This window comes from Rattus norvegicus, chromosome 12 (assembly GCF_036323735.1).
Source record: "Rattus norvegicus strain BN/NHsdMcwi chromosome 12, GRCr8, whole genome shotgun sequence".
Classification (NCBI taxonomy): Eukaryota; Metazoa; Chordata; class Mammalia; order Rodentia; family Muridae; genus Rattus; species Rattus norvegicus.
This window is the reverse complement of record NC_086030.1, coordinates 20,901,850-20,926,061: the sequence shown is the minus strand read 5'-3', so window position 1 is coordinate 20,926,061 and position 24,212 is coordinate 20,901,850.

The following is a 24,212-nucleotide window of genomic DNA, read 5'->3' as shown; positions in this document are numbered from 1 at the left end:
GTTAGATCCTGCTTCAAAATAAGAAATCTAAGAAACGTAAGCATAAGTTTTCTGTACAGGGATGAGGAAAGGAGAAAAGGACAGGGATAGAGGGGAAAGGGAACTTTATCGTGGTCCTCCATCCCGACTAGCTTCCTTGCAGGCAGGGACTCTAGCAGGGGACTGAAGATACCCACTGCACAGTGAAGTGCTCAAGACAGGAGTGGACATACATCCATGAGAAATGTAAGATGGGTTGTTCAAGAAACCAGTTAGGCACAGTGAAACTATATGCTCACTGTTCCCATTTTTTTTAACCACCCCACCCCCTTTTTTGCAGCATTAACTACTTGCTGTGACTAAATTTGAGCATTTAATAATCTGATGTGCTCTCTGATTCGTCCTTTGAGAGACAAAATGGCCCCTGACCAGTCTGGCTGTCTCGATTGAGAATTGTAATTAAAAAATGGGCCACAGAAAAAGGATGGTGGACAGAGAGGCAGGATGGGGTCCCAGGAGATATCTCTTAGACTTAGCTGCCATTCCAGGCTGATGAAGTAGTCCCTTTGTTTGAATGCCTGATCCACAGAGTCTTTAGTGGCTGGGGAAAATGGAAGAGGTCCTGCTGTAGATCTCCTGAAGGCAGCATGGCTGCTGTCTGACCTGCAGACCCTGGGGAGCATAGCCTTTACCTAGAAGCTGTTCCCACTCCAGTCCAGCAAAGAGGAGAGGGAGTCCTTTTCCACAGTGCTTCCCAAAGGAGCAGATTCACCCTCCTGTCAAAGCCACCTGCAGCTTTCTAGAACTCCGCTGCTCTCACCAAGACACCTAACGTGCACGTAGGCGCTGCCTGATGGCCAGGCATAACAGTAACCCAGACATATGCTTGCTCCATGCAGGCTTCCTCCTTTGTCCTGGCTTGTCTGAGCTGTCAGGATGGTGTGTGTGTGTGTGTGTGTGTGTGTGTGTGTGTGTGTGTGTGTGTGAATGCACGCACAACATGCCCATGCACTGAGGCCATGCATCTGTCTGTATCCTTGTTTTGTATATCTGTCTGTCCATCAGGTATGCTAAAAGTATCAATTCACACTGGATCTACTTGAGACGGCTCACGCCACAGACAGTACACAAGTCAGGGGTGGCTCAGACAGTTGTCCAAAGATACATAATTTTTTTCCTGCTGCCAACTGAGCAAATAGAATTTGTGTTCATTCTTTTGGATGCTTGGTTGCTTCATACAGTTCGTTCTCGTTAGCAAAGTCTGATTTGAAACAGGAAAGCCCCTTTCCCTGAGCAAAACAGGGGGCCTTAGGGAGACTCTGCACACAGATTCACTGCCAAAAGCCATCTCCACAACCACGGGCAAGAGAGGTGAAGCCAGCGCTAGGCGAGGCCGGTGTACCTTGAGGTTTGGCAGTCACTTTGTGGAGGCTATCAATCATGTTCTTAGAAGCAAAGGGACATTTCCCGTTTGCCAGCGTGTGATATCCCACGACGTCAGGAGTGAGTGGCATTTAATACCAATAACATAACAGGGGTGAGGGCTGGCCGTGACCTATTCAAATGTCGCTGCCACCACGCAGACTCGCCCAACGTGATTATAATTAAATAGTTTATGCCGCTCTTGCAAATCCGCAGATTGATCATCGATACGCACATTACCAGCGTATTACCCCCGAGCAGATGTCTGCCACGCGCGTCGTCACGGATCAGTAGGTTTCCATTAACAAAGTTGGGAAGTGTTGCCAAGTGCCAGCTCAGGGGGAAATAAGTGTGAGTTACCACGGTCCCAGCCAAAAGTTCCCGGGCTGGGCTGCAAATCTCTGTAGCCCCAGAAGAAGGCAAAGGGAGTACAGCCAGCTTCCAAGGGCAGGCCACCTAACTCAAGCTGTGGGATCCGGTGGGAGATCCAGCAACCTCCCTAGCTGGCAGCAAGAGATGGCTGTTTTCCACTGCAAGTCAAAATACACCTCTGGGTTTCTCCGCCCATCAGGTGCAGCCTGCCTCCTGGAAGCTGTTGACCAGGCAATGTAGCAAACACCCTATGCTGGCATTGCCCCCCTGGGCCACAGGGGCACAGACACTGCCAAAATCTGAGGCCCTGAGAAAAGGAAAACCTATGGACCTCAGCCCTAAAACTGAGAGAATTGGGGGCTTGTAGAGTAGAGCAGATAGAAAATACAGCCTTGGGGAGACAGGGAAATAGATTCTGGCTTGCCCCAGGCCAGACTGGCCCTTCTTGAACCCTGGGACTGCTGCTTCTTCATTTACACCAGTCTGTACCTCCTGACAGTCTGGCTTCCATCCCTCAACATCCGTCCATGTCTGCACTGTTGGTGTCTGGGATTGAGACAAAGGGATGTGGACTGGCTGCAACCTGAAGTGAGGACTGGGGACCCAGGAGTTTCCCCTTTGATCTCCTGGACACCTCACTTCCTTAAAGCCACTTCCCACCCCTCAGAGAAGCTACCTTGCAGTATCCCTAGGTCGTCTGAGGCAGACAGGGAGACAAAGGTGTTTTCCTCTGTCATCTGTCTGTAGCTCTGTTCCAACATTTTGGAATCGGCCCTCATTAGAGCGCACTCCTATTTCCAGTGGCCAGCTGTTCTCAGGCTCCCCTTCCCCCCACCACAGTTTCCTCACCAAAGCCAGGTTCTCTCCCACCTTCTAAATTATGACACTATAAGGAAGTCTTCCTACCCCCAGGGCAGGCCTGGGCTTCGAGGTTTAGACCAGAGTGTGCTTGTCTCAAAGCCAGTGTCCCAGAAGCTCTCGGCACAGACAGTCTAAGCTTAGAACACAGGCTGGAGCCTGCTTCTCTCCAAAATGTAAAAACGAATATAGGTATCATGGGACCTATGACAGTCCTATGTCTCTTCCAATGCCCAGGTTCACCTTTGTCTGACCCCCTTACCATCCTGAATACACCCTGTCACCACCTATGCCAGCCATTGGCTCTACCTGGGCAGTTTCCAGACGGTTCTCTAGGTAGGTTCTGTTGAAGTCTGCTATTCTCCCCTATGCAGAATGTTTACTGACTCAAATCTGAGAAATCGACTTCTGCAACGTGGAATTCTGGCCTTTGAGCAGATGTTAGGATACATTCCTTGGGCTGCTGATCTATGTCTCCTAATTTGTGGGAGCCATCAAAGTCTCATAGAGGACAAAGAAGGCAGAGCCTAGTCTGGAGTGAGGCTGAAGGTGTCCCTCCTTGTCAAGCTAGAGGATCTGAAGGAAAGGGACTGCAGAACAAGGCCATCTGCCCAAGTGCCTGGTGACGGGGGCACCCCTGCACGGTAGAGGGGGAGTGCTTGTGCTATCCCTGCACCTCTGGGGGTTCATAGATTGGGAGAAGGAGAAGTGAAAAGACATCAGTTATCCACAGGAGCCTGGAAGCCCCACCACGGGGTCCGAAGACAGGCAGGCAGGTATCCTTGTAGTAGCAGCAAAATCCCCATTTTCTCTCTTCCTGCCACTGCTCTGAGCATCTCATCTCAAGGGTGCCAGTAATCTGGAGTTAGAAAGTGTCAGCTGAGCTGGAGAAATGGCTCAGAGGTTGAGAACGCGTACTGTTCTTCTAGAGAACCTGAGTTCGGTTCCCAGCATCCACCTCCTCATAACCACTAGTAACCCCAGTTCCAGGGGAAGCAATACTTTCCTCTGGCCTCCATGAGCACCTCCACTTGTATACATACCCACACAGAGAGAACATGCATTTACAGAATTTAAAGTAAAAATAAATCTGCGATTGGGCTTGGTGGTACACATCGACACTTGGGAGGCAGAGGCAGGTGGATCTCTGGAAGTTCCTGGTCAGCCTAGATGGCACAGTGAGTTCCAGACTAACCAGGGCTCCATAGTAAAATCTTATCTCAAGAACAAAACAAAAACCTGTTTTGATGCCTCTGTGGGTAAGGGACTTGCCACCAAATCTGCTATCTGTGTCACATCTCCAGAAACCACACAGTAGAAGGAAAATACCAATGCCCGAGTGCTGTCCCTTGACATCCATGTGCTCTATGACATCTATGTACCCTCAACATCTACCCAAATATACACAGTCACACAGAATAAATAAATACAAAATTTTTGTAAGAGACATCCTATCTACTACCTGAAGTGCAGTTCCAAGGGGAAGGTGACCTGGAACAGTCCAGAACCCCCACTGTGGCTCAGCTGCTGACCTGCCAATGTTAAGGGGGTCCCCTGTAGTGGGACACCACCAGCGCCCAACCACTTTCTCAGGAAGAGTTGCATCAAAAAGGGAAAGAAGGAAGGAAGGAAGGAAGGAAGGAGAAAGAGTAGAAAGGGGAAGGAAGGGGAGATAAGGGAGGGAAAGAGAGGGGAGGGGAGGGGAGGAGGGGGAAGGAAGGGGAGATAAGGGAGGGAAAGAGAGGAGAGGGGAGGGGAGGAGGGGGAAGGAAGGGCAGGGGAGGGGAGGGGAAGAGAAGGGCTTGACCTGTGGTCTGTGATGTGATTTTTGTTGTTGTCCAAACAAACTAACAATCTGTGAACAGTTACAAAATTACATTTTCATTCTGCACAAAATGCCAGTCACATCCTGGGCAAAAAGGGCCTGGTCCTCAGGCTCCACTGTGCAGGAGGGACAGTCCCCAAAACAGTACACAGCTTGTGAGGCCCAACAGAAATTAACAGGATCTTGTATGCACCAGTACAATTACATTCCGGCCAGCTTTAGGCGACTTCAAACCTAGGTTCCAAATAAGATGTGCGTTCACTGAACTGAAACACGGGGTATTAGATTTGTAATAAACACGGGGGGAGGTCACATGGCACTGCCGTTTCTCAAGAGGAAAGGAAATTAGATGGGAATGTCAGGACTTCGTTCAGCCTTGCCCTGTGCTCTGTGTGAATCCAGGTGACAAAGAAGAGCCATCAGCCAAGGGTAACGCAGCCACACCCGCCTTCACCCAGCTTAGAGCGCTTGCCCTGTCCTGGGCTCTGTCACTTGTGCTCTCTATGTAGTCCAGGCTGGACTTTCGCTTGAAATAATTCTGTCTCTGCCTCCAGAGAGTTGATAACACAATTGGGTTTACATTTTCTTTTGAGACAGAGGTGGTCTTAAACCGGGGACCATCCTGCCTTCGCCTTCGAGATGCGCACAGTGTAGGTGTGCACCGCCATGCCCAGCTTCAGGCTTTCTCTGTGCTCTCCTGCTACGACCTGCACTCAGAATGGAATCCAGAGCATTACGCCTGCTAAGCAAGCATTGTGACATTGAGATGAGTCCCCAACTCCCAGACTTTCTCTGTAAGTGTCAATGACATCCAAAGAGCAAGGAGCGACCGTGTTTCAGAAATCACATATACCATCCTCCTGGGCCTCTTGCAAATCCCTGAACTGGTAAGAGGGGCCCCACTGAGGACTACTCTGCCCTCCAGGGCACATCAGCTTCAGGGCTTCCCCAAGGCCTCCCTCCCCTTCTTATAAACCTCTGATGTAAATGTGGATGGTGCTGGCAGGGAGAAACTGGATAGCTTTGCTCCCCTGGTAGGAAGTTGGATGGGCAAGACAGCTCTCTCCTGACCAAGGTGACCTCTGAACTTTGCAGCAGGAGCAGCAGCTGGGAGTCTGTACAAACCAAGGGATGGCTGAGCCTTGAGAGGAAGCCACTGGAAGAATGGCTGGGCACTGGGTGTGGGGTGAGGAGTCACTGCAGGAACCTGGGAGTTCTAGCATGGAGCCCAGAAGGCCTTGCTAGCCTCTCTGAAAGGTCCTTGAAAGAACAAAAGCCAGTCTGTGGGCAGCATAAGCCAGGGGGAGATCTGGTCCCTCATGTGAGGTTCATCAGGAGACTGGCGTTATCTAGCACCCTAAATGAATGTCTGCTTCAGACAGGTAAAGCTGAGGTTTATGGAAATCAGTCGGGCCTCCATGTTCCCAGTCTAGCTGTACCCAAGTAGAAGAGATCTATGCTTCCTCCCACCCAGCCCACCAATTCCACTTGTTCCCAGCCAGCATTTCCTGGGCTTGGAAGCTCTCACCATTCCCTTGTAATGCTTGAGTGTAGATAGACTTCAGCCGGCCCAGGGTACCTGCATGTCCGGCTGAAGTGCAGGGCAGGCCAAGGGGGTATGCGCCCTCAGCACAAGTACACAGGGTGCAGATTCATGTACCTGTGCACTGATACAAGCATGCAGACTCACACGCATGAACACACACACACACACACACACACACACAAGAGTGGAAGTGTGCACATGGGTACACAGAAACACACAGCTACGCTCTGTCCTGCCCCAGGCTACAGAGGCCTGGGCTGAGAAGGATGTGTTCCCACACTTAAAAGCCACAGGGGTATTTATGAAGCCCAGGAGAGGAGAAAGGCATTATAACAAGAGATTGCATGTGTGAGGCAGGAAGCATACACCTATACACACACAGCACAGACATGCACATCACAAACGTGCATGGCAAAGCAAGTACAACCCAGTCTGCACACTCAGGGGAGAATGGTGTCTGGTCTAGGGTAGGCTGCTGGCTCTCTCCGACCTGCTGCTGTCACGCCTCCTGCCTCACACATGCAATCCCTTGTTGTAATGCCTTCCTCCTCTGCTTTGCCTCATAAACACCCCGGTGGCTTTTAAGTGTGGGAACACATCCTTCTGAGCCCAGGCCTCTATGGCCTGGGGCAGGGCAGAGCTCCCAGCCCAGGCAAAGTATGAAGGGCACAGCAGAGAGCAGTGAGACTCTTCGTCATCACCTCCATAGGGATGGAGGCCTGCCCCAGGGACCTGTGGAGCCAGGTGAGTGACTTACACAATTCACATTGGCTCTAGGTTCCCAGTCACTAGGGATAGAAGCTAAGAGAAGAGCAGGAGCCAAGCCAGAAACAAACGTCCCCAGCTTCCACATCCTTGCCATCTACACTTCCTGGATCTAGGTCTGTCCCAACACTGGGTAGGTGCTGGAACGTGCTTTCCCTCAAAAGCCCTGGGCTCACAGCTGTGGGTCAGTGTTTCCAGACACAAAGGCAGAACGATCCACATGTGTTCAGGGCTTCCAAGACGTCTGGAATGATTTCTCAGTTCAGCTCGTGTCCTCCTTTCCACACAGGCTGAAGGCCCCTTGAGATAGGGATTGTCCTGAGACTAGGTCAGGAGGGCTAGTGTGGCAAGCCCACAGGCTAGACCAGGAGCCATGCTCTCCCTGTGAGTGACCCCTTAGCTTCTTAGGGCAGCCTGCTTTCCACTCCCAGATCCCCATCAGAATGAGGAGCCCAGTCAACTCCCACAAACCTCAATTCACCTAAATATGTCCTCAGTCCTTGAAGCATGTGGAATTTTCAGCCCTGATTCTGACTCTGAGTCAAAAGGGAAACAAATCTGTCCCCATACTGCCAGTGAGGAATCTGAGGTCTATCTGTCCAGCCCCTGTGACAACCTTCCCAGGCCAGCTCCACCCACTTTCATTCTTCGCTGGTATGTGACCACCCTGATTGATCTGTCCTGCCCTCCACATGCCCACCCACACAGATTGGTTTAAAGTGATCACATGACCTGATAGTCACATGACCCCAAAAGCAGCAGACTAGACCCCAGCCCTATGGCTTCTACTGTAAGGATAGGGTTTGTGGCAAGTGGCTACAGTCGGATCCCTCCAGCTGATAGCCACCAGCCCTTGGCACTCCTTTCACCTGGGAAATGTTTATACAATTCTAGCTACACAGGTATATAAAATAGACCCCCAAAATTAAAATTGATTGATAAAAAATTATAGGTAAGCTTATTCTCAAACAATTCTTTAGTATACAGTGTAATATTTACACACACACACACACACATATATCATATTGGCATATGTTTAATAATAATTTACCTTTTGCTGAAGATGGGAGCAAATTTGCATACTAGTGAAATGGTGTTATTAAACAAATGGTATTGTTGTTGGTTTTGGTTTGGTTTGGCTTGGTCTTTTGACACCAGGTCTCTCTGTATATCCCTGGCTATCCCAGAACTCACTCTGTAGACCTGTCAGTCCCTACCTCCCCCGTGCTGGGATTAAATTAAAGGAAGCTCTGTTAGTTTTTTTACATAAAACCTTGAGGGAATATGTGATACTTCAAGATACAGAGTGACTTTAACATTTTTCAGAGTTGGTCAGTATTATGATTTTATGATCATCTTTGCTGCTGACAGTGAATCACATGCCTATGAGGTGTGTTGAGGGCCATTTCAGAAACTGTTACAAGGTCAGTCTTAATCCCAAGCCAAAGTTCATTGAGTGTATTTGTTTTCACGTGGGTCTCAGGTCAGCAATTCAAATGGGAGTTTTAAAAATCAAAAACACTAATACAAAGTAACCCAAAGATGTGCTAAATTGATACATGCACCCAAGGAATGATGGGAAGAAAACATTAAAAGTCTCTTCTGTAATTAAATTATTATATTCTTGCAGAAGACTGTAAACTTCTGCACTTAAAGCCTGGGCTGGAGAGATGACTCAGCAGTCAAGAGTACTGACTACCCTTCCAGAGGTCATGAGTTCAATTCCCACCACCCATGTGTTGACTGACAGTTCTCCTTAACCTCAGTTCCAGGGGATCCAACGTGCACATACATGATGCCCATATGCAAGACGGCAAAACATTCATACACCTACAACAAAGACGCCTAAAAAATTAAAACCAAAGGAGCCTGGCATTCGTCTCAGGATATACTCATTGTGGTGTGTTGTTTTGTGGATGGCTTGTGTGGTACAGAGAATGTGATGTGTGGAGTCAAAGAGCTTCAGAGAAATTACTCCATCCAACAGGGGCAAGAGTGGTCAGACACTCTGAGGTTCCCAATGCGTTTGGTTTCTGAGTTAACTGTGGGTCACTGTACAGTGACTATTCCAAAATCTTCCTTCTTACCAAAGTTTGTGGGTACTCCCCCCCCCTAGCCGTCTTTTGCTACTTTGTGGGTTCTTCTTTCTTCTACCCCTCTCTAGCCTTTTTCTACCCTTTCGACCCCCTAACTAGATAAGAGAGAAAGAAGGATAGAAAGTAAAGGGAAGAGGAGATCCCTGAACAAAGTCAGAGGGTAGAAAGGGGATGACATTATCATCAGACTACTTTCTGTTGATTAGGGACATCAAGTTGCTTGGGGTAAGTTCGATCTTGGCTGTCAGGATATCTAATTTTTTTTCTTGTTGTTTCTTCTTTGTGCGTGACTATTTAACAAACCACAACCAACAACACCCCCCACCCACCTCTTGAGGCCCTAGCATTTGTAGATCCTCTGAAAAGTCCCCAGAATTCCCAATGTCACACAATTGCAAAACTATCTGCAGCTGACAAAATCTCGCTCCTTCGAGAGTCCTTGGCAAATCATAGTCCGCTGCTGTGGGCATTCTGAAGCAGCCCCATATCCCACACCTGGGATTAAAACAAAAACACATTCTTACAATATTTCTGTGTCTTTTAAAGGAACCAAAACTTCAAAATCCTCACCCTCCCCCCCACATTACTGCATATGGGACAACCTATAGCTTTATAACCACAGGTGTTTATACAGAAATCTCAATATTTTGCCTAATGATGGTGAATGCTTTAGCCAGAAAAATATGTCTTCAGTGGAGTGTTTATGGGCCACACAGTCATACAAACACTGAAGGTCCAGGTCAAAGTGATGTTGGAAATGAGGCCTATGGACCTGGAATCAGAATTCCCTGGAATGGCACAATACCCACCTTTGGGTCCTGAGGTGTCCCTCTCAGGCTTCTAATACACAATTCAGTTCAGGCACCAGGTCCCTGGCCTCTCTGCTGCTAGGAATAGTTGTGACAGAGTATGACCTCTGTGGAGCCCTGGATGCCAGCACGTACCACATGCCAGGGACTTGGGTACATGCAGGTATGTGTGCCCACACAGGCAGGACTGAGGGTGCACACAGTGAGTGTGGGTGTGGCACGCACAGATGAATGGTGACAGTGTGGAATCTGCGATGAACACTGCTCCAGGGATGGTGGGGATGCTAGGGTCTTGGGAACCCCAGCTATGGCTTTAGCGTGCACAGCTGTGATCCTCTGTCTGTAGGCTTTCCAGCTGCTGATACCGCCAAAGAGAGCCAGTCTATTCAATCTTCTTCACAATGCTTGGCTTCAAGCCTCCCCTGGCTGGCCAGAGTCACCAAGTTCCTGTCCTTGAGGCTCCTCTCAGCATGGGGTGTTGTAGGAGAGCAAGGGAGGGCCTGGAGCTGCTGCCCCGCTTGGCTGACAGCCATCAGCGCTTGGCGCTCGCTGTAAAGGTTAATACATAAATCACAGGGAAATGTCAGGCGGCTTTTAACACTGATTGAGATGTAATTTGGGGTGGGGGCTATCCGAGGGGCTCGCCCACATGGATCCACGGCAGGCTACGAAAGAAATTATCGGTTGTTCATTTATGGTTCGTAATCACATCAGAATTGATGGTCCTCCACTCTGGACGGGCGCTGCTCCGGGTGTGCCAGGGATGGATTTACAGGGGGATGCTGGGTCTGGAGTCAGTTGGTGCTGACAGACACAGCATCTGGACCCCAGAGAACTTTCCGAGTGCCCCCGGGGAGAACAGCTTGTCCACAGGCATCCTTGAGGCTCGGCTCACACGATAAGGCAGACCCAGGCCACACCAGGCCTTGCCAGGACAAGACCTCAGGCACAGCCCCCTTCCTGGGTCACAGCAGAGGCTCCACATGGCCCAGGACCTCTCTCCACATAGACAGCCAATGGTGCTCCCATCTGAGAGTGTGGTTCCCCAACACTAGGATTTAGGGAGCCTCAGGCTTTCCTTGTGAAGAGTATAGGGGGGAAAATCCTTTCTGCATGAACCCTCATGAGACTGTGCACACAGCTCCATTCACATGTGCTCGGTGTGTTAGTATGCTGAAGATATGAATATGGGAGCTGGCGGGATGGCTCATTAGGTAAAGCACTTGCCACACAAGCACAAGGACCTGAGTACAATCCCCAGAACCCATACAAAACTCCAGGCATGACAGTACCTGTCCATAGCCCTAGCACTGGGGAAGCAGAGATTCGAGGATCCCTGGGGCTCACTGGCCAGCCAGTCTAGCCCAACAAAGGAGCTCCAGGTTCATTGAGAAACTCAAAAAGGTGAAGCAGCTGGAGAGACGGCTCAGGGGTTAGGAGCACTGGCTGCTCTTCCAGAGGTCCTGGGTGTATTCCCAGCACCCACGTGGGGGCTCACAGTAGTCTCACGTTCCAGGGGATCTGATGCCCTCTTCCGGCTTCCTCAGGCTTTGTACAGGCGATGCACGTGCAAACATGCAGAGAAAACACCCACAGATATAAAATAAAAGTTCAGAATTTAAAAAGTAACTTAAGGTGGAAAGTGAGTGCAGAAGCGACTGACACGGACCAACGGTCACTACTCACATGCACATACCTGCACACCCAAGACTGCAGTAAACCAATGGAGAGCACCAACCGTGCAGCAACCACTAAGACATCCAACTTATTTGACTCCGAGTGTATACATTAAGGCTTGAAGAATTGTCACCACGCTTAAACTGTTTAAAATAAGTCTTCATCGTTTAGCAGTTAGCAGATAAAAGTGGCCACACCATACCCTTCTCGTCCTCAGCCTCCCAAGCTCTGTCCTCCCTCTGGGTTCTCAGTCACTTCCTCCCCTTCACAGCCCCACTCTAAGATTCTGCTCAAAGGCTGCCTCCTCTATGAAGTCACCCAAGCCGAACTCCAATCCAGCCCAACCTTTAAGTTCTGAGTCTCAGTCCCTCCCATCATGACCACAGCAGCTTCCTGACACTCAAGAAGAAGCAGAGAGACTAGCAATCCCTTCTCTCCCCTGGAGCCACCTGGCTCTGCCCTGCCTCCATTAATTATGGGAAGGAATCATTTGTCACCTTCCTAACCTTTAATCAGAGAAAGTCCAAGAAACAATGGCTGTCTGCCTCAATGTCAAACGCAATTAGGGTTTCTGGTGTGACTAAGTTGGTAAAGTGTTTGCATAACATTCAAAAAGTTCATCCCAGCAGCACATGAACAAGGGCAGTGATGCATACATGTACTCCTGGCACGCAGGATGTAAAGGCAGAAGGATCCCAAGTTCAAGGTCAACCTTGGCTGCAAAGTTCAAGGCCAGCTTCGGCTACAAGGGATCGTGTCTCTAACACACACACACAGAGAGAGAGAGAGAGAGAGAGAGAGAGAGAGAGAGAGAGAGAGAGAGAGAGAAGATGGCTTAATCAGTCTATCACTAGCCATGCAAACAGGAAGAACTGAGTTCAGATCCTCAGCAGCTACATAAAAGCCATGTGTGGCGCTTACCTGTAACCTAGCATTAGAGAAGCGGGAAAAACATCGATCCCTAAGCCTACTGCCCAGCCTGTGCAACCAGCCAGTGAGCTCCAGGCTCAGCAAGAGATCCCACCTCAAAGGATAAGGGGAGTGATTGAGGAAGACAGCCGGTGTTAACCTCTGACGTCCACACATGCACACACACCTACATATACACATTCACACACAAACACACTGAGACAAGAAAAGGGAAAGATCTTTGGAGCTCACTGAGGAGTGGATCTTTGCAGGTTCCTGTAGGACTCTGCCTACAGGAAGGTGAACAGCTTTCTTTTCCCCTGCAGTCCCAAGGCAACAAAGCCAGGTGACCACAAACTGAAAACTCTGAAACCATGAGCCAAGATAAATCTTCCATCCTTTAAATCGGTTTTTTGCAGGAATTTTATAGCGGAGACAGAAAGTTGACTAATGCACGTATAAGTACAAACTATTTGAAGGATCGCCCCCATGAATGCATGCTTGCACAGCCCCACAGAAGGGGCAGTTGAGTGTGGGCATGGAACCTGGGCTTGCACAGGGCTGGTGAGTTCACTCTACCATTAGGTTTGTAAGAGATTCAAATGAGTCTGTAGATGGGAGCAGAGACATTTATCTTTGGAAGCAAAGAAGGAGATCTTTAGGATTAAGATAGTAGAATGCTGTGGTGTGGTATGCAGGCTCATGCTGTCAAAAAAGTTCTGGAAATATGGGTCCTGCAATGGTCATAATTGGTTCGTGGCAGTGTTTGTTATGGGCATGGGATGGTAAACACTGGCAGTGAGAGACACCACCCATATTTTCTTCAATGTGCCCTCCTGTTGTATGAGATTCCCCCCTTCTGGGGAGGTACACACACACACACACACACACACACACACACACACACCTCACCCCAAAAGAGAGAACAGCAATAGAACAAGGTAATGGTTGCCCCAAAATCCACTCGATGAGCCAGTGAGTATCTATTGGTGTTACTGACAGGGAAGTGTTGGGTGGGAGAATGTTACTTATAAAAACAGGGATGACCCAAAAGGGTCTTCATTACCAAAAGCACACTCAAACATGGGTGATGATTCCTAAAACTGGAACCCTGGCACTCATAGCATGAGGGCAGCTCGACGGGGTCAGACGGATCTCCTGACAGCTCTGCAGACCACCACCTGCAGTTGTTTATAAAGCTGGAGAAGGGCCTTCTAGAACCTTCCAAGTTTCTACTTTCCTAGACATGTGACCTTGGAAGAAACCTGGGATCACCTTCGAGATAAGCTCTGAACGTGTTTGTGGGAATTTGTAGATTGCGTTAACTGAGGAAGGAAGCCCCACCCTAAATGTGGGCAGCATTGTCCATAGTCTGGGGCTTGAGGCTGCATAAGTAAGTGAAGGAAGCTGTTCTAGCCACTCTTTCTTTATTATTTATTATTAGTTTCTATTGCTGTGACAAAACCGACATGGCCCAAGGAGACTTATAAAAGGAAGTATGTACTTTGGCTTATGGTTCCAGAGGGTCATCATCCATGGTGGTAAAAATAAGGACATGGCAGCAGGAACAGCAGAGAGCTCACATCTTGAACCACATTTGTGAGGTAGAAGGAGCTAACAGGGAATGGCGGGAGCTTTTGAAACCCCAAAGCCCACCCTCCAGTGTCATATCTCCTCTAACAAGACCGCATCTTCTAATCCTTCCCAAACATTTCCACTAACTGGGGACAAAATATCCAAACATATGACCCTATGGGGACTATTCTCATTCAAACAACCAGAGGAACTGAGCACAGGCATTCATTTCTGCTTCCTGACTGTGGATACAATGTGAGCAGCTGCCATACTTCCCCCACCCCTACCCCACCCCTGCCATGATGGACTGTGTACCCTCAGACTGTGAGCTAAGATGTACCCTTCTTCCTCAAGTTGGTTTGGTCAGGTGTTTCATTATAGCAATGAGGAAAGTGACCAAAACAATGACCTGAACTGAATGAAGACAGAGACTAAAGTGTTCTCTCATGCCCTCAGGAGATCAGCACACCTGAAGACACGGGGTGCTGTCAAGGTTTTCTTCTTCTTGTACGTCAGGTCCTATACTGCATCAGCTTTGGGAATGAGACCATTTTCACTCCCCAGGAAGTTTGAGAGGCAGCCATGTTTAGGCCTGTTTCTTAGCATCGGTGAGTAGTGTAGTATTCTTCACTTTCCAGTCTGGTTGGGTTTTGCTCATTTCTTGCTTTCTCACTAGCTAGAACGTCCATCCTGAAGTTGAATGCAAGAGTGGGCACCTTTGCCTGAGTCCTGGCCTTAGGAGGATAAGCCTTCAGCCTTTCACGGTCAAGCATGGTTTTTATGAATATGTAGATACCTTTCCCAGACTACAGAAGTTCCCTTCTACTCTGATGCTGCTGGGAAACCTGCAGTTGCCCTCACCTTTATCCCTCTGCATGAAACATGCTTTCTCTCTGGCTGCTTATGAGAGCTCCATCTCATCTGTTTTAGGTGTTTTGGTTGGGAGGTGCCTTGGTGAGGCCATTGTCTGCCTCCTTGTGCTTGGGGCTCATTGCACACCTTCATCATGTTACTACACTGTTTTTAACCATCACATTTGAAAACCGTTCTGTCTTTATTTTTCTCAAAGACTTTCTCTGCCTGCTCCCTTTGAATGTAACACGTGCACCTCCCAGATCAACTACATGCTAGACAGTTTCACTCTGTGGCCAATGGCTTCCTCTGAAGATTATAGAAGGTCCCTCTCCAGCTTTATAAACAACAAATGGGATGGAGACTGTGACCAGCAGAGTTGTCAGGAGTTCTGTCTGACCTGCTGAGCTGCCTGCAAGGTATGTAGAGAGCACCAGGATTGCAGCTTTCATGAGTCATCAACTCTGGGTATGCTTTTGCCAATGAAGCCTCTTCTCACTGGTGGGGGTGGCAGTGAAGGAGTGGCTCAGTGGTAGAGCCCCTGCCTAGAATCCCCCAGTGAGGGGCTGGGGGCATGGCTCAGTGGTAGAGCCCCTGCCTAGAATCCCCCAGTGAGGGGTTGAGGGTGTGGCTCAGAAATAAAGCATTTTCCTAGAATCCCCTAATGAGGGACTGGAGTTGTAACTCTGCAAAGATATGCTAGACCCTAGGTTCTATCCCCAACACCACAAAAAATGTAAATAGTATAACACATTATAACACATTTGTTTGGACTTTTCAAGTAATAGCGTACATGATGAAACTTCAGTTTATAGTGCTCTTGCCACAGAAATGAACACACACACACACACACACACACACACACACACACCTTGAATGCCTTGAACTGTAATAGAAGGTCAGGAGTGCTCAGACTCTGAACTACTTGTTGAGTTAATATTCTTTTTGAGGGGTAGGCAGGGGTGTGTTTTTGTGGAGATAGCTCAGGCTGTGGGTGTGCAACCCCTGTGGGAGGGCCTTTCTTGCTCCCTTCAGGAGTATAAAAGCACAGGCCCCATTGTGCAGCGCCCCATTCCATGCAGATATTCTGTGACCAGGCAGGCTGCAGAGCAGGACACAGCACCAGGGGGTTAAGGACACATCTGCTTGCACAGAGGGCTTTGAACTACTTAACTGGTCTCCCATACTTGTCAACAATGCCAGACCTCCAAGCAGCCACCACCACAGCATACTCCTCTTCTGCACAGAGACTGTAACTCTATCTTCCCTGGCCGTCCACTCCACATTCCTGCACGTGTTTACCAAGCTCTGATCATTTCTCAGACTCACTGCTTAGTAGACAGGGGTGCCAGAGGCAGACACATTTCGGTTTTCCCAGAATGCACCTAGCATGCATCCCTCTGTTTGGCCTGGCTTCCCTCCCCCCTCCCCGCACCAGGAGAATTTAGGAACATTCTGTGATTGCTGGACGTTCCTATTCACTGAGCTCTTACTGTGTCCTGGCCTGGAACCTACCCAATCTTGGATGTCCTCCCAACCAGCCTGGGAGGTCCATCTGACTACCCTATCCGGTCAAGAACACACAGAGAAGCCAAAGTTATGTCTGTATCACAGAGCCATGAGAGACCAAGCCATGGTCCAGTGCCACCCTGTGTGGCCACAGCCCATCCTCTCGGCCCCTCTTCTGGGCCAGTTGTGGGTGCTGATAAGATCCAATATCCTTCCTGCTTCAGACACAAGCCTGGCCCTGGAATCCCGGCCTCAGACTTAGGGAGCCCCCATTACAGCAGTAGAAGTATTTGCACGGGACTTAGACCATCGCAAGGCGGGGGCTGAGGGCAAGAGCAGGCAGCTTAGGGATGGATCCTGTGCTGAGAACTGTGGGAAGAAGAAAATGTCTAGGAGATGCCACCCAGTGCTTTCTTGACCATTTCCTGTCCCTAAGCTTTATTTCTAAGGAATGGCAACAGGAAAACAAAAATAAACAAAAACAAAAACAAAAACAAAAAAAGGACTGCCCAAAGAATGGCTCTTCCTAGAGACTGGTTTCTTAGGCTGCTGCTATTAGTTGGGTATGAGCTTCTACGTCGTCATCTTGTGAACGGTACAGGCAAATCTGCAGGCTCCCACCAGGACGGTGCCCTCCTTCCCCACAGAGACAGCCTGTGTCCCCTGAAAGTGTGAGCCCCCAGGAATCTCTCCTTCCTAGAGTTGCTTCTATCAGATAGTTTTTGTCACGGTAACTCGAAAAGTTAACTAAGGAAGACAAATTATCCACAGAAAAACAGGCCACGGGACCTGGGAAGACGGCTTGGTTGGTCATTGCTCCCTCTGCAGACACGAGGCCCTGAGTTCAACTCCCAGAACCCATGTGAAAACAAAACAACAAAAGCAAGAAAACAGGTGCAGTAGTGCACCCCGTGTTCACGGCCCTGGAGAGGAAGATACAAGGAGGTTCCTGGACTCAACGGTCAGCCAGGCTAGCCTGTTCCGTGAGTTCTAGTCTTAGGAAAGATTCTGTCTCAAAAAGCAAGACTCCCAAGGAACAACACTCAAGGTAAAGAAGGACAATCTGGCCTCCACATACATTTATACACATATGCATTTGTGCCCACAAACACCACACACACACACACACACACACACACACACACATCAATACAAAGCCACCAAGAGTCTCTACCTCTAGGGAAAAAACCCAACTGGGTAAGGGATACAGCTTAGTGGGTAAAGGCGCTGGCTGCCAAGGCTGACAATGAGTTTGACCCCTGGGAACTCCGTGGTGGAAAGAATGGACCTCCATGAGTTGTCTCCCATGAGCACCAAGGTACACGCAGGCCCTGCTCTCCCACAACATAATGAACATAACAGGGTTGGTGAGGGTGTGGAGGCCATCTACACTGTTGGTGGATATTCATTGGAATTCCACTGTTGGTGGAAACTTGCTTTAAGAAGCAAGTTTGCATTTTCTGAAAAAGCTAACCTGAATTCTCAGGTAACTTAGCAACTCCACCCCTAGGGCATGGAACCCCTAGAGTTGGAACAAGCTGCTGAAATGGCTTCCTATGGAAGCAGAAGGACTTGAATGCGGGCACCCAGAACTCATGTAGACTCAGGGTACAGCGACATCTACTTATAATCACTGCTCAGCAGGATGGGAGGTGGAGGCAGGAGGCTACCTGGAAGCTTGAAGGACAGCTAGTGTGCTTTTCTTGGTGAAGTTCAAGGCCCGTGAGAGACCCTGTCTTAAACAAAAGGGGACGATATCCTGACAATACCCCAGTCTGTACTCTGATTTCCGAATGTGACCCTTGTATATACGGTCCCTCCCTACCCCTATCCATACTCTCACACACTCGCTAAGAATTGAAAACAGGAGCTGCTCCATGAACGTTCAGGGCAGCATTGAAAGAGTGCAATTGTAGGGGTCACTCAGTGCCCATCAACAGGAAACCAAAATGGCACAGCACGCCACAGTTAGGACTACTACTACATCACAAGACAGAAATGTTCCATGAGCCTTGAGGACATCCTCTGGGTGCGAAAGTCCACACACTGGTTATGCTACATATGTGACACAGCCAGAGCCATAGGCCCAGTGGCCACCAGGGGCTGGGTAACTGCTAAAAGGTACTTGGTTTTGTTTGTGTGTGTGTGTGTGTGTGTGTGTGTGTACACACGCACGTACACGCGCACGCACACGCGCTCCCACCCATGCACGAGTATAGGTACATGTAGAGGCCAGAGGCCAACCTTGGGTGTTACCCCCTCCAGATACTGACCACCTTAGTTTTTGAGACAGGGCCTTGCACTGAATTTAAAACTCACTGACAGAGCTAGGCTGGCAAGCTGGCCAGGACAGATCCTCCTGTCTCTGCTTCCCTCGAGCTGGGATTCCAAGCATGTGCCACCATGCAAGTCTTTACACAGATCCTGGGAACCAAACTCAGGTCCCTTTGCTTGTGCAGGATACAATTTACTGACTGGGCTGCCTCCTTACCCCCTTAGTTTCTATGTGAGTGTTGTGGGGATGGCTGTGTAGCGCCATAAACACACCGAACACTGTGGGACTATCTGCTTTGAAATGGCGAGTGTCCATCATGGGGGTTATGCCCCAGTACTGAAACTGTACACACCCCACACTTGTGCTGTGTGATCTGGGATGAAGTCACCACTGTTGCCCCTGGCTGCTGCCCAAACATCAACCCTGTCACCTCCAAGCCTGCTTCCTTGTGCCTTGAACAGGGGCAATAAAGCCTTACTCACACTGCTGGTAACGTGCCACCAGAGTAGATAAGGGCTGCCTTGCCCTAGGTTTTTATGCTCGGCAACTGAGATAATGTGTGGAATGTAACACCAAGTTCAAAAACAGGGTCATTTAAACAGTGTCCTGGCTCGGGGCCCATCACACCTGTGGGTGATTCCGCCTCAGACCTGGCAGTTAGCCCTAATCCTCATTGGCTCCCACTCCCTGAGAAGCCCCAGCCTTTATGGTAAACTCTAAAGCTTTGTCCAGCCTCTCCTGAGCCTTTCACCCCAGAGTGCACCAAGGCCATGCACCTGTTTGTTAGGAGTTCCCCTCCTGCCAACCTCTTGCCGCCAGAGGACCTTTGAACTTGGTCATGCCCCGTGCCTTCTCCTTAATAAAGTCCCACCAGGTGCCTAAAATAAAAGCCCATTTCTGCAACTCTTCCCTTCTAGGTCCTGGCATTCACCTCCTTCTCTCTCCTCTCTGTTCTATGCTAAGGGTTCTGACTCCAGGGCCTTGGTCCTACCTGGTCTTCAAGTCACCCAACATTCAGGGCAGCAGAAGCATCTTGCATCTTCTCACTTTATTTTTAATTAACAATTTTAAAGACAGGCTCTCACTATGCCTGGCCTAAACCTGCTATACAGACCAGTTGAGCCTCACAGAAATCTACATTCCTGCCTCCTTCTCTCCAACGCAAGGATTAAAGGCATGTGCCCTGGCACTGACCTGTTTTTGTTTTTTGAGATTAGATCACATGTAGGCCAGGTTGCCTTCAAACTTGCTAAGTAGCTGAGGCTGGCCTTGGGCTTCTTATTCTCCTGTTTTCCACAATCCCAGTGCTCAGACTACAGGCTCCGGGGCTTCCTACATGCTAAGCAAGAATATCACCAACTGAGCCACAGCACCAACCTCTATTTTTGTTTTTAAAGACTGGGTCTTGCTATGTAGCTCAGGTTGGCCTGAAAACCCCATCCTCCTGTCTCAGAGGATTACAGAAGAGTATCCCAACTCCCCACATCCTGTAATTTCTTTTGAACTATACTTCCCAGTGAGGAAGCACTGTGGCCTGAAATCATAGGATTCGAGGGCACTCATTACTGTGCATTTTCTGCTGGTGGCTTCCTCCCCAGGAGAATGCAACTCCACCCACAGGCAGCCCTTGATCCTCTACAGCTCTCTCAGCAGAACTGATGCGCTCCATAGTGGGCCAGACTACCAAAAAAGTCACCGAGGCCAAGGTCACAGGCAGAGGAGGGATGAGGACTCCCTTTCCCCAATTGCTATCAAGGGGTCGGACTCTCCAGGTACAGCATAGCTTCTGACAATTCATGGTGTGCCCATTTAAAACACACACACACACACACACACACACACACACACACACACACACACACACACACACACACACACACACACACACACACACACACACACGACTCCTGTTGCAACGCTCCTGCTCTCTAGGAGCATGCGCACATTTGCAACGCCAAAGTCAAGTAGAAAGGGTGCATGGCAGACAATGAACACCAGGTGGCAGCAGAAGGCCACCCATAAACCAAGCCCTGGTGCCCTAGTAGCTGCAATGGAAAGACCCACCATGCCTACAAAAAATAAAATAAATAAAATAAAATAAAATAAAATAAAATAAAATAAAATAAAATAAAATAAAATAAAATAAAATAAAATAAAATAAAATAAATAAAATAAAATAAAATAAAATAAAATAAAAAAACGAGTCACACTCCCATCCCTTAGGACACACATCCTAAGCCACCCTTCCTAAGATACCCCGCCTGATCTGGGGTCCACATGTGACTCAGTAAGGATGAGATGATAGTGTGGGGGTGGGGGGCCTCTTCACAGTAGGGTGGACCCACGAGCCCTCCCACTTTACTCATACGGCCTTTTGCAGACAGCCTGAGAGTTAGGAGAAACAAATACTGTCTTGTGGGACGCACACGTAGTGGAGATCCAGAAAAAAACACGGCAGATAGCCCTTGGGTAGGGACAGCCTCTCGTGAAACCTCAGTAAGGTCAAAGCTTATATATAATATCCACCCGAGTTTCCAACCTGACTACTGTAGGCAAAGTGAGTGTTCACCCTATAGGTAGCCCTTGACACTCAGCCTCGGAGCCCTGACCCCAAGACCAGACGAGATCGAGATTGTGCCAAAGACCTTATAAACATTGACCCTAAACTCACTGGGTTCTGGCCCATGGTCATGGGTCTTTGACCTTGCAAAGTTTCTGAAGACCTCATCCCATAACTTCCCTTGTTTCCTCGGGGTGCTCCAGGGGAGTATAAGGGCTGTGAATGACAGGCTCAGACCCTTGCCAACAGCTTCTCTATCTTTCTTTATAACCCTGCATCATACGGGGCCTCTCTGAATCTCACTTAGGGTCTCTCTGAGGCAGGTTTGAGCTCAGAACAGCCTCTGGACTCACTCTCTGCTTGCCTTGAGGCACTCCCTTCTGATGACCTGAGGGGATGGGAGAGAAGCACATGGTCCCTGAATTACTAACCAAGAGACATCCCACAAAGTCCCTGCCTCTCCTGCTGAAGTGCTACATTACAGTAACCCCCAAGAGAGCCATAGGGTTTGGAAAAGCAGAAAGGATCTGTCTCTATACTGCTGGTTCTCAACCTTCCTAATACCACAACCCTTTAATACAGTTCTCATGTTGTGGTAACCCCCAGCCATAAAGTTATTTTTGTTGCTATTTAATAACTGTAATTTTGCTAGTGTTATGAATCTTAATGTAAGTATCTGTGTTTTCCAACGGTCTGAGGGGACCTTCGTGAAAGGGTTGTTCAACCCCGAGGGGCCGTAACCCACAAGTCAAGAGACACACTGCCCTGGAGTAAATCAGGTCCCTCTGAGGAGAGCCGCTTACAGGCTGTCTGGTGCTAATGTGCAAACGTACTCTGACGCTGAATGTAGAATTTCCTTTTTTTTTTAGTTCTTTTTTTTTCGGAGCTGGGGACTGAACCCAGGGCCTTGCGCTTCCTAGGCAAGCACTCTACCACTGAGCTAAAACCCCAACCCTAGAATTTCCTTGAAAGCAGAAATGCTGAAGAAACTTTGAACCTGAGCGGAGCTGATGGAGGTCACGTCCGCAGATGAGTGGAGGAGGAGGGGAGAAAGGGAAGGCACTTAGTGACACTCTGACTTTAAAGTGATGCCTCGGGAAATGCCGAGAGATACCACGGAAAGCCATCCCCAGCCGCTCACACTGTAGCAAGAAGGATGTAGCCTAAAGCCAGAGAGGGAGGGTGACGCCTGTGTGAGCAGCTGAGTGGCAAGTCTCCAGGAGGCTGAAGAACACCAGGGCAGGGCCAGCGCACCTGCAAGCCCTTCCTCGGCATCCTGCCAGGTTCCCCAGCCACTACTCCAGAGCTTGGACCCACCTGAGGACCAGGTGGGCCATAAAAAGGAGGTGGCATGCGGCTGACATTCAGAGGTTTTGTTGCACGCACAAGGCAATGAGGAAGTCAGTAAAACCTCCGACTGCCAGCAGAGGAGGCGGAGGCCGGAATGCCCTGGTGAGCTTAGGTGTGATGTGGCTGTCTGTCCCCAGGTGACAATCACTGGGCTTCCACCAGAGCAGATTCATACTTGGCTTCTAAGAACATGAATCATTCTGGTGGCATCGGCTTTCTGTAAATGGCTACAGTAGCCTGGAGGATCCCGGAAGGCAGCGGGCACAATCAGTCCGCCCATTTCAGTCTTTCAAAACAACTTGGTCTGGGTGGGTCTGCTAAGGCACACCCCTCAGGTGTCCGGTGTGTCTCTGAGCGTGTTCTCTACAAGTCTTGAGTGGCGCTTCTGGTGAGCACCCCGGTCTTCCCAAACCCCATGTCCAGGCTCTCTGGTCTCAGGCAAGCTCTATTGCACTGACCAGCCCGCATTTCTCTTACCCTAACCTTCATAAGCTCTTGTCTGAGAAATAAACCCAAAGAATGGAGGCGATGACCCTTAGGTGGCAGAAGTCACCATATGTCCCCAGCACCCACAGCTCACATCCCTCTCCTGTAAACCTGCCTATCTCCTTCTCTCCTGCCACATGTGTACACCTGAAGGGTGGACACCTAACCTAAGGGGCCCCATTGTGAGTCTCTGTGTGAACAGTTGGAACAGATCAAACTCTCCTTCCTGGGCGGGGTGGTACTTAGACGTGAAACCTGGAACTACAGCAGCTCCTTTGTGTGTGCCCGGGGGACAGCTTGATTTGGAATGAGGCCAGCTAGGCAGAAGGCAGGGATTAAAAGAAATCAGGGCCACTGACCCAAAAACCCACCCTGCTTGTGACCTTGCAGCCTTACGTGGGGGCCTATCCTCTCCTTGTTCAAGGAGTTGGCCGGGCCATGTTTCTCTCTGCCATCCTACCCGAGGAGTGCCTTCATCATGGGCATCGATGATGCCCACTGAGTGGTCACCTGATATATCTAGCCCAATTAGCGTCGTGCCCAACACTTAGTTGGCACTGACAGACAAGTCCTTGAGGAGCCTCGGAGTAAGACTGGTGCCTGGAGAGGCCCCCCTGTTCTTATTAGAACCCCATATCCCAGCCAATTGTCACACATGATCCCAGTGCAGACAGCTGAAGCCCAGAGTTCCCAATGTCTCCATTTCTTCCCATTTATTCCCCTTTCGCTCCTTTGTGTGCAGGAGGGGAGGAAACAGCCCTATCCCAGGAAGCCACAGGCCCACAAGTACTCTAACTCCATGTTATAAACTTTCTAGAGTCCCTACTTTTTGTTGTCCTGAAGCCTGAGTGGAGCACTGCACGGGCCAGCCTGGCATCCAGTGCTTGTGTCAAATGGGCCCACCATTCCGGGAGCTCCAGTCCATCTGCAGTTATAAGTTACCTGTATTAAAAGCCTGTGCGACCTGCACATTAAACAGGAGTGTTGAGCAAAAAGCCATTGCCCTAAGTGGTAGGTACTGTGGCCCCTCCCAGTACACAGCGACTCTCTGGAAGCCTTCCATTAGCCAGAAGAGTCAGAAAGAGTGCTCCCAGCTAGCTGTGGCCTAACTTTACCCAGGTTGTTTGTCTTTGCTTGAATGACACTAACTTTGTTTCCAGAACAGGTGCCAGCTGACCCGGTAGGTAGGAGGCTCCCAGGGAACTCAGAACTCACAGGAAGCTGTCACCCTGCTCTGGCCAAGAGCTTTTCAAGGAGAAGGCAGAAATAAGGAGGCCAGTAAGCTGCAGTGACCAGCCCTATCCCAGTTCACAAGGAGGTCAACCTAAATTAACTCTGCCTCCCTGA